This window comes from Pseudonaja textilis, chromosome 1 (assembly GCF_049901715.1).
Source record: "Pseudonaja textilis isolate UNSWEBS1 chromosome 1, rPseTex1.2, whole genome shotgun sequence".
In the NCBI taxonomy this organism is placed as follows: domain Eukaryota; kingdom Metazoa; phylum Chordata; class Lepidosauria; order Squamata; family Elapidae; genus Pseudonaja; species Pseudonaja textilis.
This window is the reverse complement of record NC_141990.1, coordinates 80538280-80554421: the sequence shown is the minus strand read 5'-3', so window position 1 is coordinate 80554421 and position 16142 is coordinate 80538280. Positions and strand designations below refer to the sequence as shown.

Genomic DNA, 16142 nt, shown 5'->3' with positions numbered 1-16142 from the left:
CTTTAAAATAAAGGTGATCTGAGCCTCTGCTTAATTCCCATCCTTTACGCACAATATTTGTATTTTTATATTGCATGCATATATAACATAAGGAAGTGACAAACACCATTTAAGACATGATTCACTGTCCTTGTGCTGTGCCATTAGTTCTCTTACACCAGGGCTGTCAAATCCTGACCTCTGGGCCAGATGCGCCACACACTGGCCACTCCCACCCCCAGTTCAGCAAAGGGGAAAAAAGTACCAATACATCACATGACACCACCATGACCACATGAGTTTGACACTCCTGTTTTACACATTTTGGAAACCCCATAATCCAGGGAAGAGGGGGACAGATGAGGATCCTAGAGGCAGGATGGGAAAAATCTACATAGAGTTCCGTAAAGCCTTTGATTCAGTGGTATAAGACAAACTACTCCTAAAACTAAAATCTTATGGTATCTCTGGACACCTGCATAACTGGATAAAAGCATTCCTGTCAAACAGACAACAAATGGTCAAAATTGGGAGCTTCCTATCAAATGCTGTACCTGTCAACAGTGGTGTCCCCCAAGGCAGTGTTCTAGGACCAACTCTCTTCATACTCTACATAAATGATCTCTGTGATCATATCAAGAGCAACTGCATGATGATGATGTAAAGCTATTCAACACCACAGAAAATACTGCTACCCTTCAAAAAGGCCTCGACTATATATCAGAATGGTCAAACAAATGGCAACTTCAAATTTCAACAAATAAATGCTCTGTCTTACACATTGGCAAAAAAAAAAAATAGAAAATAAAATATAGGCTGAATAGTCAAGACCTTGCTGATGATCCAAACTTTGTCAAGGACCTTGGAGTACTCATCTCTAATGACCTAAGTGCTAGAGCCCACTGTAACTACATAGCCAAAAAGGCATTAAGAGTTGTTAACCTAATCCTATGTAGCTTTTTCTCTGGTAATATCACACTACTAACTAGAGAATACAAAACATTTGCTAGACCAATACTTGACTACAGCTCATCAGTCTGGTACCCACATTACATATCTGATATTAACACAGTTGAGAAAGTCCAGAAATATTTCACAAGAAGAGTTCTCCACTCCTCTACTCATTGCAGAATACCTTATGCCACCAGACTTGAAATTCTAGACCTAGAGAACCTAGAACTACACCACCTTCGGTTCGATCTAAGTATAGTATATAAAATCATACATTGCAATGTCTTACCTGTCAATGAATACTTCAGCTTTAACCATAACAATACAAGAGCACACAATAGATACAAACTCAAGGTAAACCGCACCAAACTTGATTGCAGGAAATACGACTTCAGCAACAGAGTGGTCAATGTCTGGAATAGTCTACCTGACTCTGTGGTTTCTTCCCCCAAACCACAAAAACTTTAACCTTAGACTGTCTACTATTGACCTCACCCCTTTCCTAAGAAGTCTGTAGGGGTGGGGGGGCGTGCATAAGTGCACCAACGTGCCTACCGTCCCTGTCCTATTATTTCTTTTTATTTTCCTTATATGTATCCATTTCATGTATTCATAACTATGTTTATACTTATACCTGTTATCTTGCAAGCGATTGACAAATCAAATAAATAAATTAAAAAATAAAAATCTGCCTCAAAGCTGTAGTGTTAATCCTGAAAAATTGTCTTCAGTATTTTAATTAATGCTACGGTGGAACTGGAAGTTAACTGTTTCTGTGTTGAAAATTTGCTGAAGGGATTCCCTACAGGCACAAATGCCATGTGTGGCATCCCCATAATAGGCCAAGATCAGAGCAGAAAACTCATGTTGCAGAAGGATAAAGTGAAAAACAAACTAACTGAGATCACAGAATAGCCATAACATAAACATGTGTTGAAGTTCAGCTGTTAAGACTTGAGAATAAGAAAAACCACACCCAGTCTAAACTCCCTCTGTGTCAAATGCAAAAGCTGTGTTCAATGTATATCTGTAAGGAGTTAAATTATTCTCCAAAAAAAGTAAGAACAAGGGGAAAAAGTACAATAGTATTTCCTCAGCAGTATGAGGAGCTTGTCATAGAATGATTCATGACATTGTCCTGAGAATTAATCAAGTTATATATCATTTTAAATGAATAAAACATATGCCTCTAGGTGCCTGCAATCATATGTGTATGTGTATGTGTGTGTGTGTGTGTGTGTGTGTGTGTATACACACACACACACACACACACATAAACACACCACTGTATATATTAAGATGAGAGGATTCCTTGGCAGAAGGTACTCAATATATACTATGAAAATGATGAATAGCATTTTGATCCAGAAACTTTGCCAATATAAATTTGTTTATTTTAATAATAAACTACTTTCTATTATTAGATCTGTAAAATACTAATGTATTTATATTTTTATTATTGATATTTCTGTATCACTTCACTCTAAACAGATCTGAGGAAAAATAAGCACGAAAACAATAAAACATAATGTTATCATCCAAAAGAAACAGATCCCGAGCTTAACATGTCCTCAGTGTTCTCTACTAGAGCAAGATATTTATTTCTCAGAAGCTAAACATGGAAGTGGTGTGATCCATATCTATGAGGGCATATTATTCACAAGATAATATCTTTGTCCAAAATTTTTTATTAGAAGTTTGAGTAATTTCTAATAAAAACTGAGAGTCAATGCAGCTCACATGAAACATTTTTTGTGTTACAAAGAGTTGAGTTCAACTCAAAGGAAACGTTGCCCTCCATAAATGGTTACAATCACAATCAAGCAGGATGCATGGATGGCATTTTAATACCCCTGAAAAAGAACAACACTTTTAAGACTGAGGAAAAAACATTGAGAAAACTACTAATTTATTTGGACAATCATGAAAAGGCAGAAAAGGACTATTTTCTTTTGAGAGGTCTTTGGCTATTTTATATTTTGATGCCACCTGTGTTATTCTGCACACTGAGCGAATGGTGTATGGAGGATTTGTTACTCCTTAGAATATCTTGGTCTGATACCGAATTATTCTCTAATGTGGAGGTTTTGCATTGGAAAGTATTATAACCATGGTCTAGTGCATACAGTAAACTGTAATTCCAAGATTTTTAATTTAACTTTAACCAATGCTATGCTGTGATTGAGCTGTGTGTGCTAAAATGTACTTTTCCAAAGTATGAATTTTCTGAACATGTTCCATCATTCCAGGCACCATAATGTTGGTACACAATAATGCCATGGCTCAAGCAGATTTCAGATAAGTGACTGCTCCAGTCTCTTCTTAAAAACCTCCAGCGATGGAGCGCCCGTTATTTCTGGAGGCAAGCTGTTCCATTGGTTAATTCTCCTCACTGTTAGGAAGTTTCTCCTTAATTCCAGGTTGCTCCTCTCTTTGGTTAGTTTCCAACCATTGTTTGTTGCCCTGCCCTCTGGTGCTTTGTAGAATAATTTTACCCCCCTCTTCTTTGTGGCAGCCCCTCAAATACTGGAATACTGCTACCATGCCATCCCTAATTCTTCTTTCTTTAGACTAGCCAAATCCAAATCCTGCAGCCATTCTTCATACGTTTCAGTCTCCAGGTCTTTGATCATTTTAGTTGCTCTTCTCTGAACTTTCCCCAAAGTCTAAGCAATGCAGACAACTGGCATCCTATGTCAAAATATTTGTAGTAATATATTCAGCAATGTTTGCAACCTTCTGAGGTTTCTTGGTCTGGTCATGTTTCTTGGTCTGGATTATCCTACTATTATTGCGGCCAATTTTTTTTAAAAAATATAAGTGGATGTGAACACATTGATGTGAAAAGTAGCAGTAGTGGATTGAGAACAACAGGAGACAGGTAGAAAAAATAAAGTACTTGGAAAAAGGACTGAATATGCTTGTTTTGTAAGGAGACAGATGTTGAAATATATGTAAAGAAACTGCTTCCTGGGTGAAGCTTGTGCCTTGTGACTATTGGCATTCCTGACAAAATTGCCTTCTGGGGGGTTAAGATATTGAGCAATAATGCACAGGTACACTAACTGTTAACACTTGGTGTATGTGTGCGTGTATGTGTGTGTATTTCCAGGCTTTTTCTTGTCAGAAGGTAATATCTTAGGTAAATACTTTCGTTTATTTTATTACTATATGGCTCTTTCTCCCATGAAGAACAGGGAATGTCCCAGAACAGTATACAAAAGCAAAAATCATAAAACAATTCAATAAAAGAATCTACAGTAAAAAAAAAGCACGCTGTTTAGCTGTTTAAATATTTAAAACAAAATTCAATTAAAAGGCAGATGCGTCCGGGAGTAGTTGTTATGCTGCCTAGCTGAACAGGATCTTGAGCTGTTCTTTGACAACCGGATAGGATAGGGGCCAGCTGAACCTCTCCCAGGAGATTGGCAAATAGACATATTTCCAAAGTGTAATAGAAGAGTCATGGTCTGCTTAAAGGAAACAAGAACTGTGATCAATTTTGGCTTGCCAGTCTCCCAAGTTTCAGTTCCAACCACTGAGCCTTCGACTTGATGCCTAGATTGTTTTCTTTTCGTTACCCAAACTAGATAACATCATCAGTGCTGGAAGAGAGTGAGGTCTGATCTTGTTTTATATTCTAGTGGCTTGCTCTGTCAGTGTTAGGAAGTCTTGGAGGTTTTTTGATTGGCCTGTTTACTGTTAACTTATTTGATAGTTCCTTGATTGGGATTATTTACTGCTTGTTTATTGGTCTGATATTAATCTTGGCATTAATCGCTGCTCATCTGGGTGTTGATTACAGGTGGGAGGTTGTTTTGATCTCTCCCCTCTTTTTTTGGCTTGTTGATTATCTCTTTTGAATGATATGTAAATGAAGTTTATGTCTGTGTGCCCATTGATGGCCAATTTGTCAGAGTACCAGGCTTCTGCACCGTTTTGGGACTTTGCTTAGTCCAGGATGGTCACAGTTCCCCAGATGAAACTACCTCTAAGTCTCTCCATGTATTGTGAAATTAAGGAGTTTGCCTTGATTGTTGAATTTTATCAGCCTTGAAAGCTTGCAAAAGGATGGCTCCTCATATAGCCTGAAGGGAAAGGGATAGAACCGCTGTGAAATGTGGCAGGTTGTTGTTTTGAGGATGGACTGCTTGGCTATGAACAAAGTACTTGAGCAGTAAGGGAGGTAACAAGGAGTCCCATTGTCCTTCCCTATCCATCACCCGAGACAAATGCTTATTGTAGGGATTTAAGTACAGATTGAAATAAATGTTTCTTTGGGGCTGGTTCAAGGGGTGGGATTCTACCGGTTCTGACCAGTTCTATAGAACCCCTTGTTAACTTTATAAGCAGTTTGGAGAACAGGTAGTTAGAAGAAATGTCCTTTTGTTTTTTTCCACCCTTATTACATTCTTGGCAGAAAGCCTAGAGTTACTGTCTCAGAAGGAGGTTTTTTTTTCCTTTCCTGATACTTTCTTAAGGGGGAAGGGCTGTTTTAAGCTTTTTACCTTGCTGTTGGGAAGAAATATTCCCCTGGAAATACTTCCAGCTGGCATGCAAGGATCAGCACTTTGAAGAAATAATTGAATAACGAAGCAGAGCTGCAGAAAGAAGCTTTTTAATGACAAGGAACCAAGATGGGTGACATTCAGCAAGGCTTCTTGGCTAACTAGAAAGATTGACATTCAAATGTGAGTTTACATACGCTTTCTGAGTTTTGGTCTAAAACTAGTTTTTGGTGAAGTTTAATTGGTCCTTGGTGATGTTTAATCCTGTATTTATTGATGGGATAATTTTCCCTATTCAGCTTTGTTTAGAAGGAAAAAGATTAATCTCTGTTCCTGAAAAGAGTCTGGGTTGAGAAATATGGCTACTTCCTGTGTCTATTTGTTCTGGTAATTGGTTTAACAAGCAATAGCTACTCTTGTGATTTAATTATTTGTATTGTGTTTGAATTTTTTCCTGTCTCATGTTTTCTTTTTCTATCTGGGGAGGGGTTCTTCCTTCACTGTTTTAATGGTATCTGGCACTGTCCTTTTGGGGTGTACTTCCAAGAGGCAGGATTCAAGCTTGGCACTGATTTTTTTTACTGCCTTTCTGGGAGACATGTGATCTTTCCTTAAATCTGGATGATTTCCTTAGGATATCTTGTGAGATGAATGAGACCAGCTGGTCTCTTTAAGTGGTGCAAATGGACCTAAGGATTGCTTCTCCTGGGTGTGCTCTTTCTGGAGAGCTTAAATGACCTCTCTGCTAAAAGGTTTTACTTTATGAACAAGAGTTGGCTGCTGATAGTTATCACTGCATTTTAACTATTTTCATTCCTCAAGGTGCTCTGGCACCCTGCCCGATTTGTAACTCTGGCTTGCAGGTATCTTTAATCTAATGATTTTTATTTAGGGCAGGTTTTTGCAAGCAAAGACGCTTTTTGTATTTTTCTATAGGTAATCCTTGACTTACAACAGTTAATTTAGTGACCATTCAAAGTTACAATGGCATTGAAAAAAGTGACATGATTGTTTTTCACACCGCCGTTGCATCATCCCCACTGTCATGAGAGGCCAGGTGAGGAGAAGGGCCCCTTGAGTGATGCCGAGTTGGCCATGGTCACCCAGTCACATGACCACCAAACCACACCCACTAACTAAGCCACGCCCACAGAACCGGTTGTTAAAAAAATTGAATCCCACCCCTGGGCTAGTTATAATTGTCTCCTACTGACAGATAGGCCCTTTTACATAAGTTCTTTCCAACACTCATTCAACTGAATGAATAAAACAAATGCAACCATGAAGGGGAAAAAAAAGTAAGAAAAGGGAAAAAAAAACTCTGGGCCACTGAGGTGCTTAAATGAAAATAAACATACATTATGTGAGACTGTGTGAAAGTTTCTTTAAGCAAACGGGTTGAGTCTGTGCAGTGAAGGAGTTATTTATATTCTACCAGATTTCTAAGAAGGGCAAACGCTGACAGCAATGCTTCTTTTCTAACTGAGATATTTCATAAGTTTCTTTGGTTTATAAGAAAAGAGGCAGTCCTGAAAGACTTGCCTAATTCTGTTTCCAAAAATAGCACTTTAGTTCCAAAATTCAAGACTGTTATTTTTGCTGTAACTGACATATTAAGCAGATTTGGAATGATATGTGATTAGACAATATACCTTCTGCAAGTAGGAAATTGGCTATGAGATAATAAGTTAGTCAAAAAGTTTCATATTTCACCTTACACTGCTGGTGGGGTTGGATGGTAATTTTTCTTTATCTGGTCATAATGCACAAAGCACTAAATTCTGCTCAGCTATTCAGTAAAACCAGATGTGCATCCCTATGAAACTCTAGACTTTTAGTTTATTAAGTAGTGATTTCTAGCTTCACTGCTCCGAGATATTTAATGTCCTAGCTCCAAGTGTTTAAAAATATTGAACTGTTATTTATACTGTTTTATCAACAATTCTTAGAAACAGTGCCATAAGTAGAACTCCAAACCAGTAAATAAATATTAACCAGATAATCTGGTCTGATTTAACTCTAAACATTTAACAGCAGATGGTAATCAGACACGGTCAGGTTTCTGAATTAAATGTGCTAGGTTATTACAGGTAGTCCTCAACTTATGGCCACAACGAAGCCCAAAAGTTCCATTACTAAGCAAGATGGTGGTTAAGAGAGTTTTGAATAGAATAGAATAGAATAGAATAGAATAGAATAGAATAGAATAGAATAGAATAGAATAGAATAGAATAGAATTCTTTATTGGCCAAGTGTGGTTGGACACACAAGGAATTTGTTTTAGTGCAAATACTCTCAGTATACATAAAAGAAAAGATGCATTTGTATCAGAAAGTACAACACTTAATAATGGTCATAAGGTACAATAAGCAATCAAATCATATTAGGAAACAGTCAATAAAATCTTTAGGATACAAGCAACAGTCATACAGTCATAAATGGGAGGAGATGGGTGAAAGGAAGGATGGGAGGATTAATAGGTATAGTAGTGCAGTCTTAGTAAATAGTTGGACACTGTTGAGGGAATTATTTATTTAGCAGAGAGTGATGGTGTTTGGGGAAAAACTGTTCTTGTGTCTAGTTGTTCTGGTGTGCAATGCTCTGTAGCGTCGTTTTGAGAGAAGGAGTTGAAACAGTTTATGTCCGGGATGTGAGGGGTCTGTAAATATTTTCACAGCCCTCTTTTTGACTCATGCAGTATACAGATCCTTGATTGAAGGCGGGTGGGTAGTAATTGTTTTTTCTGCAGTCCTAATTATCCTCTGAAGTCTGTGTCTGTCCTGTTGGGTTGCAGAAGCCAACCAGACAGTTATAGAGGTGCAGATGACAGACTCAATCATTCCTCTGTAGAACTGGATCAGCAGCCCCATTTTGCCCCATTTTATGACCTTTCTTATCACAGTGGTCAAGTGAATCCCTGCAGGTATTAAATTAGTAACACGGTTGTTAAGTGAATCTGGCTTCCCCATTGACTTTTGCTCATCAGAAGGTTGCAAAAGGTGTTCACATGACCCTGGGACATTGCAACCGTCATAAATACACGCCACTTATCAAGCATTTCAATCTGTGTGAAAGTTGAAATTGAAAATATTGCAAGTGTGAAAAATGGTTACAAGTCATTTTTTTCAGTACTGTTGTAACTTCGAATAGTCACTAAACAAATGGTTGTAAGTTGAGCACTACCTGTACTTAGGAACCTGGTGCTCAAACAATTGCCCTGGCTGTCTTTCTGAAACTAGAAACCAAAATTTAAGGCTTTGCTATTAGCATCTAACAGCCTAAGAATTAGGGCTGGATTATGCTATTCCCACATACTTTGTGAGTATACCCCTCTGTATCTCATTTTAAAGACGTTTACATTAGGTGTATTAATGTTGGGAGTATTATATTGCCATATCTTAATTATTTTTTAAATACTAAATCTAAAAACTTATTTATTTATTTGATTTGTCAATCGCTTACAAGATAATAGGTAAAAGTATAAACATGAGTAAGAATACAGGGAATAGGTACAAATAAATGGGGACAATAAGACAGGGACGGGAGGCACGATGGTACACTTATGCACGTCCCTTACAGACTCTTAGGAATGGGGTGAGGTCAATAGTGGATAGTTTGAGGTTAAAGGAGTAGGGGTTAAGGGATGTAGCAACAGAGTCAGGTAGTGACCACTCTGTTGCTGAAGTCATACTTTCTGCAATCAAGTTTGAAGTGGTTTACATTGAGTTTGTATCTGTTGCGTGCTCTTGTATTGTTATGTTTGAAGCTGAAGTAGTCATTGACTGGTAGGACACTGTAGCAGATAATTTTGTGTGCTACACTTAAGTCTAACCGTAGGTGGTGTAGTTCAAGGTTGTCCAAGCCCAAAATCTCAAGCCTGGTGATGTAGGGTATGATATAGGGTATTTAAACTTATTTTAAAAAATAAAATAAAAACTAAGCCTAGAAGTAAAGAGAAATTTTCTGACAGCGAAAGCAATTAACCAATGGACTAGGTTCCTGGGTTGTGGGTGCTCTATCATTGGAGGTTTTCAAAAATAGACTGGACAACCATTTGACCAGGATGGCATAAGGCTTCTGCCTTGATCAGGGAGTTGGACTAGAAGAGCTCTGAGATACCTTATGATTCTATGCAAAGCTTCCGGATGTTCTGGGCATTGGAAACACTATAAGTGAATTAGAAATGCAGTAAATAAATGATCTGCAAAAATGATCCCTATCTAAAAAGGATCTACTATCCAAAAAAGGACATAGTTAATCAAGTGTTGAAACTTTCCATTTTCCTGCAGTATTTAAGCAATTACACATAGCATTCCACACACTCACCCATCACAGTGATAATCAAGAATCATGGTTCTTCAGCAAAATTGGCACCTAATGGGTTTTTGGATTGGGCCTCCAAGTTGATGCAGATCATGGTGCTTACAAAGCACAAATACAGTTGTCTGCCTGAGGATTCCTAATAAAATGTTTTTGAACAGCTGGTCTTAAAAAAATGCATCAGAGATATTGGTTGAATTTAAACCACAGCATGCAATTTCTTCAGTCTTGTTGTGAAAGGCGGCCATAAAAGACAAAAAAATAAATCAAAAACTAATCATTCATATCAGATAAAAGAGATTAACATTTTAATCATTATCGCCAAGCCTGATTTTTCTATTTTAAAAATGCCTTCCAGAAAACAGTTCCTCAACCAGAACTTATTGTAGATTTGCAGAGTAAATATTTGACAGGTGGAGTTATAGGCCATCAACCTTGGGCACCGCACCCAAGTTGCTAAGAGTTTCTCAGTAGTAAGATCAAATTTGGCTCTGAATGTAATCATTCTGATTCATGCCCAAGAAAACATTGCCAGTATGTTTGATGGGTTCAATTTATTAGGAAATCATAAATAAATATGTTGGTCACATTAAGTTGATTGATTCTAGGAATGCCACACAAATGAACATAATTGAAAAGTAGCAATTGTTTCTGGAAATATATTCCATCTTTAAAGAAGCTGTAGATGGCAACGTATTGAAATAATGGTTAAGGAGCACTGCTTGGCTTTTGTTTTTATAGGCAGGGAACATTTTCACTATCATATCTTATAGCTTCTTGATCTGTTTTTAAAAATGTGAAGCCAACAATGTGATTCTCCTATGACCGGAAAAATTTCCTTGGAAATGATTATTCAATGAACATCTTACAATGGATTCATAAGCATTGCTCCTTCAGTTCTTCTAAAATCTTGCCTCACACAAAGTAGGTTTGTGCTCAGTAGGTTGGGTTCTTAGTTCTAATGGGTGTAGCAAACCTGGCCTCTGTGTGTGTGTGAGAGAGAGGGTGGGGGAGAATGTATATTGTGTTTGCACCTCAGACATCTCTGCTGGATAGTAAATACATATGCTGTAAATCATGATTCACATCCTCATTTTGCAACTAGTAACACTTAACAACTTTGCTGAATGAGATCCAAGGATGCTATATCAAGATACTACCGTGTTTCTCCAACAATACGGCCTCCACCAATAGGAAGCCCCACCATGTTTTATTGGCATAAAATCAAATTAATACCTCCCCCCCCAAATTAAGGCCCATATTAAACATGCGAAATGGGGGAATGGCGGGGGGGGGGTTGCCGTTAGGAAGTACTTTTGTTGCATGCCCGGATATGGTGCTGCCTGCGTTGGTGGGGCACTTCATATCGGGAGACCTTCCGCCACCATTGCTTTCCCTTCTCCCTTGCTGCTGTGGCATTAGAGGAATGTCGCGGCATTTGGCGCAGCCATGTGAGGCCAGTCAACACCCTACTACAACAAAGCCTCCCCTGCCCAAGAGGGCAGCCCAACCTCATGTGGGGAGGCGAATCTCCTGGGGCTGCAGCGCAGGATCGGCCCACCTCAGGAGAAGCGCCCAACTGCCATCCCTGCCTGGCACTGGACAGAGTGCGAAGAGCTTCACCTGGGGCGCCCAGCAGGCCCTCCTGCCTGGTGGCAGAGCTCTCACCAATGCAGCGAGCGCCTCCCCGCTGGGCCCTCTGCTCATCCCACCAGGGCCGCACCGGAGCCGTGCGGGCTGGGCCGAGCTGGGAAAGCGAACCGCGGGCGTGCACCTGTGGCTTGCTTTCCCGGCTCTGCCCAGCCCACACAGCTCTGCCGCAGCCCTGGTGGGATGAGCAGAGGGTCTGGCAGGGAGGTGCTCGCTGCATTGGTGAGAGCTCTGCTGCCGGGAAGCAGGGCCTGCCTGTCAGCTGCGCTGGGCGCAGCAAGGGAGAAGGGAAAGCAACGGTGGCGGAAGGTCTCCTGAACATCCAAGCTGTCGCCACTCGCCCACCCGAGGATGCAAGTGGGGGAATTTAGTCACCCCTGAAAAGACGGCCTAGCCGTGTTTTTCAGGGGTCAAAAAAAAATAAGGCCCAGACTTATTTTGTGAGAAACACAGTAAGCAGTCAGTTCACCATGTTCAGTCATATATGTCAGCCAACATCACAGCAGCATTTTCTCATCTTCTCTATCAAATTGCCAGTCAGATTGTTGCATTATGATTTGCACAAATGTGTGCTCTTGCCAGAGTAAGAGGCCTAAATCACTGGATGCCTTGAGACAGATTGGATTAATAGAAGCTGTGAGAAAGCATGGGAGGGTTCCAAAAGGAAAACTGAGGAAGTAAGTGACATCATATGCCTCATGATGTCTTCAGTGTTGTACCTATATATATAGATATATCAGTGACACCTCTGTATATGTCTCAACCCAAATAAAATGTGATGCCTGAAATGGGGCAACTGCATAATAATTTGCAATAATAATCATGCAAATACACATAATCAAGGACAAGGCTGTCAAACTCCCAGCCCACAGGCCAGATGCGCCATGCACTGGCCATGCCCATGCCCGGTTTAGCGAAGGGGGAAAAAGTCCTGATACAACATGTGATGACAACGTGATGTGAATTTGACACCCCCTGATCAAGGAGGTACAAATACTAAATTTCTGAGGGAAACCAGCACCAACCGAATTACATGTTGTTTTGGAAAAGTCTGTTCACTTGATTAAAAAAAAAAATCATAATAAAACTTATATGGAAGGAACGCAAAGATTTAAACCCATACAAGGGAAATAGTCCTTTTAATAAAATACTTAGATTTGTGTAATGAGGTCAGGAAGAAGTGCTTTCAGATTACCAAAGCAGTGTGAGGGAAAGACATCAGTTTTGTTTTTGAGTTTCATGCCAGCTGATGATTCCAAATTCTTAGTTCGCTCTTGGAAGCTTTTGGGATCTCGAGTTCCAACACTGGTATGCTGCCGTTATAGGCCCCAAAATATCCATTCCCGAAGCTGGCTAAAAATACATATATATCTATGTATCATTTGGAAAGCTAGGGATCCTCAACCAATTTGGAAAAACTGCAATTTCATATCGTACAGCTAAGTGTCAACCTCTCTCCTTCCTTTCAGTCTTTCCCTTTCAGGATTTTGAATAATACTTTGTTTTGATCGTAGCAAAGCTTTACAAACACTATGTGTGAAAAAACTATGCAAAACCTTTATGCAAAAACTCATATTTGCTACCTGGGAATGGTTCTTCTCTTCACTCAAACAACAGTCACCTTTCCCAGTAACATTTCTTCCTGGAACAGGCAAAACGGTTATTAGATGTTGGCATGGGTTCAGGAAGGCCAGCGTAATATGAATAGTGAAGGAAAGACAGCAGCCAAGGAAGAAGGCTCAACCATAGGCCAAAAATATAAGAAGACATTTTCCACCTTGTGAAAAACATAGCCTTTTTCCTCTTTCATTGTCTCAATTGTTGGCTCTTAAGCGTAAGTTGCTTGCCATTAGAGAAACAGGGAGTGCTGTAAATCTTCTTACACAGTAGGAAGAGTAGCTGAGTCTTTCTATCCAAGACGAAATGAAGATGGCTTGTCCCTCTAGTTGTTTAGGCTAAAGTTAGTTATTGTTGGGGAATAGGTATGATGCAACTAATGGCTCTGGCTATCTGTAAAATATAGGCTTAACCATCTTAACCAGCTCAGATTTTGTTTATCACACTGTTGTCTAGGCTGTAGCTCTTCCTCCTGTCTCCCAAGGCCATTCCCACACACTGTTGCTGATTGGGTGGCTGCAACTTTAGGAATGGAGGTTCTTGCTTCCATTGAGGAAAAAAAAATGCCACTAAAGCTGTCATCCTAACTGAATGGGAAAAGAGCATCTACCTTAGCTGATCTCAGTTATTATCTTTCTATAAGCCATGGAATATAAACTGGATGAGTACAGATATGATTTATTCCTTTGCCGTTGAAATCAAGAAAGAAAATAAAATTTTAAAAATTGAATAAAGTTACATCTTTGCATGTGCTTCTTTCTTCTTTTCCTTTCCTTAATATTTTATCAAATGTTTACTACTGTACTGTAAGCTATGTTACTAAAGTCTTATATTTATATTATTTCTGCCTCATTTTTAGGGATAGACCTCTCTGTATGAAAAGTATACTCTGATAGTTGGTAAGGAAATGAAGTTATGACTCATCACCCAATTTAGTGACTGAATAATTGAACCATGTCAAACATGTGAATCAGCACAGGAAGAAAAAGAACCAATTACATTGTTCATCTTGCACATACTGCCTTTCCAGAGTCCGGAAATGTTAAAGTATAGAAGTGCTCAATCGTAACATTCTCTCACTTTCAGCCTCAAATCTCTAAGATAATTATACCAAGTTGGGAGGGTGCTGTAATATGTAGGTGACTTTTAGACAGAATACAAATACAAAAGACTTAATACTTCCTTAATTGGGAAAGTTCACAAAAATGCTGAAGAATCTTGATTCAATAATGAACTCTTTCCAGCCCGTAGAAGCCCATGTATAAGAAGGAATATTTGTCCTTTTAAAAAAAATGAAATAATCTTTTTGCTTTGTTCTTAGCTTCCATGGCTCAGTGTACCTTACTGCATAAATAGTCTAGCGGTAGTAGTTTCCTAATATCAAAGCAATTTAAAAGATAGAATAAAACAGAGGTGCCCTTAAATGGCAAAACTCTGTCCACCCATATCTAGTATTTCTATTCATGGCATAAGGGTACCACTAAAGAAGGTATGAATTATTTAACTATAAAGATAGAACAGTTCATTCTCAGTCTGACTGAAACTGTGGCTGGAGTGAACGCTCCTTTCTATTCTGCCAATCCAACTCTCAATCAAAAGTTTACTGCAGAGATACAGCCTTAGGCTGAATCAATAATATCGCTCAAGCATTCAGTATACCCTTGGCTCATTTGTATTGCTCTGTTCCAAAAAATGTAGCTATTAAACTCTGTCTTCTGATTAACAATGTATTTTATAATTCCTTAATAAATATGAACTTGAAAATTCCCACTGCCATTGATTAAGACAGGAGGAGGTGCTCGGAAGAAAACGCTTCTGATCCAGACTTTCTGGCACTTTCCAGATGTATTCAAAGTTATTGTGCCAATTAAATTGGGGTTTATGGGGGATCCAGATGGAGAAAGGTGATCTGAATTCTGCTCCAAACAAGTTGCTTTGATCTTTTCTTGCTTTATTGGTAATCAAATCTATGTGTCTTAATCCACCAGAACTATCTTCCATGAACATCCTTAAATCACTCAGAGTGGCTTGCTTTTGGATGCACAGGTAAGGCCACCCAATGGCAGGATAGATCTGGGGCTGAATTCCACACCCTGATGAGGATATAAATATCTGGATGCCCACTGAATGGCAACAGAGATGAAAAAAACAAAAATTCTGCTGCCATTTGGTTGATACCTGGATTTTTGCAGCCCAGAGAGTCCTGTCCAACTTTTTTGAAGATGCAGGATAAGGGAGGAGAAGGAACTGCTTCATTTTCCCTATACCGCTATGATTTCACCCCCTCTGCATCTCTCCTTTCCTCTTGGCACCCACCTGATTTCATGACTAATGCAGAACTAGAATTCCCAGTCTCCCACTTTCCAGCTTCATGGCTTTAATCATTCCACCCAATTGGCTCTCCTGAATTCCTTTACCAAGAAAAGGGAATTCCTTTATTTCAATTCTTCAGTCCCCAACTTAGAAGAACTGATTATTCAAGATAGTCTTCAATTGGCATAATCATATTCCTAGCTGAAAGAACATGAATTAAAAACGAAGCATAGGCACTTCTGGTTTTAAAACAACAAAGCAACAGACCAAGGAAACAGCTTTAGTTCTAACCAGGCTAGGATTCTACAGATTCTGTTGACAAGGCATTAGAACTGATATCGGTGATTAACCTTTATTTGTGCAATACAATCTCTACATAGTCTATGGAGATTCTCAGTCATCCAGGTCATGGTTGTCCCAAGGGTGCTTTTTCAAGAGGCAACTGGACTTTCTATTTTTTCTTTGATGACATTTTGTTTCACTTCTCATTCAAGAAGCTTCTTCAGCTCTGACTGGATGGTGGGGAATGGAAGGATTTATACTCGTTGCAGAGAGCTGGTCATTTGCATTCTTTTATAGAGGCGTTGAGGCCACGTGGAGGTTTATCTGTGTCATCCCCACCAATCCAGTCAGAGCTGAACAAGCTTCTTGCATGAGAAGCAAAACATCTTCAAAGAAAAACCAGAAAGTTTTCTTTTTCAAGTTTTTCAAGTTGCCTCTTGAAAAAGCATCTTTGGGATCGGACTGAAGGCAGCGTAGTTGTAGGTTTTCTAGGTCTAGAATTTCGAGCCTGGTGGCATAAGG

The 16142-nt window shown here is 39.2% G+C and overlaps 1 protein-coding gene across 4 annotated transcripts in view; it reads right to left on the bottom strand.

The window, feature by feature from the left end:
- RGS17 (regulator of G protein signaling 17) overlaps window positions 1-16142 on the bottom strand; it is a 63352-nt gene that overhangs the window by 10610 nt on the left and 36600 nt on the right. The window lies entirely within an intron of this gene.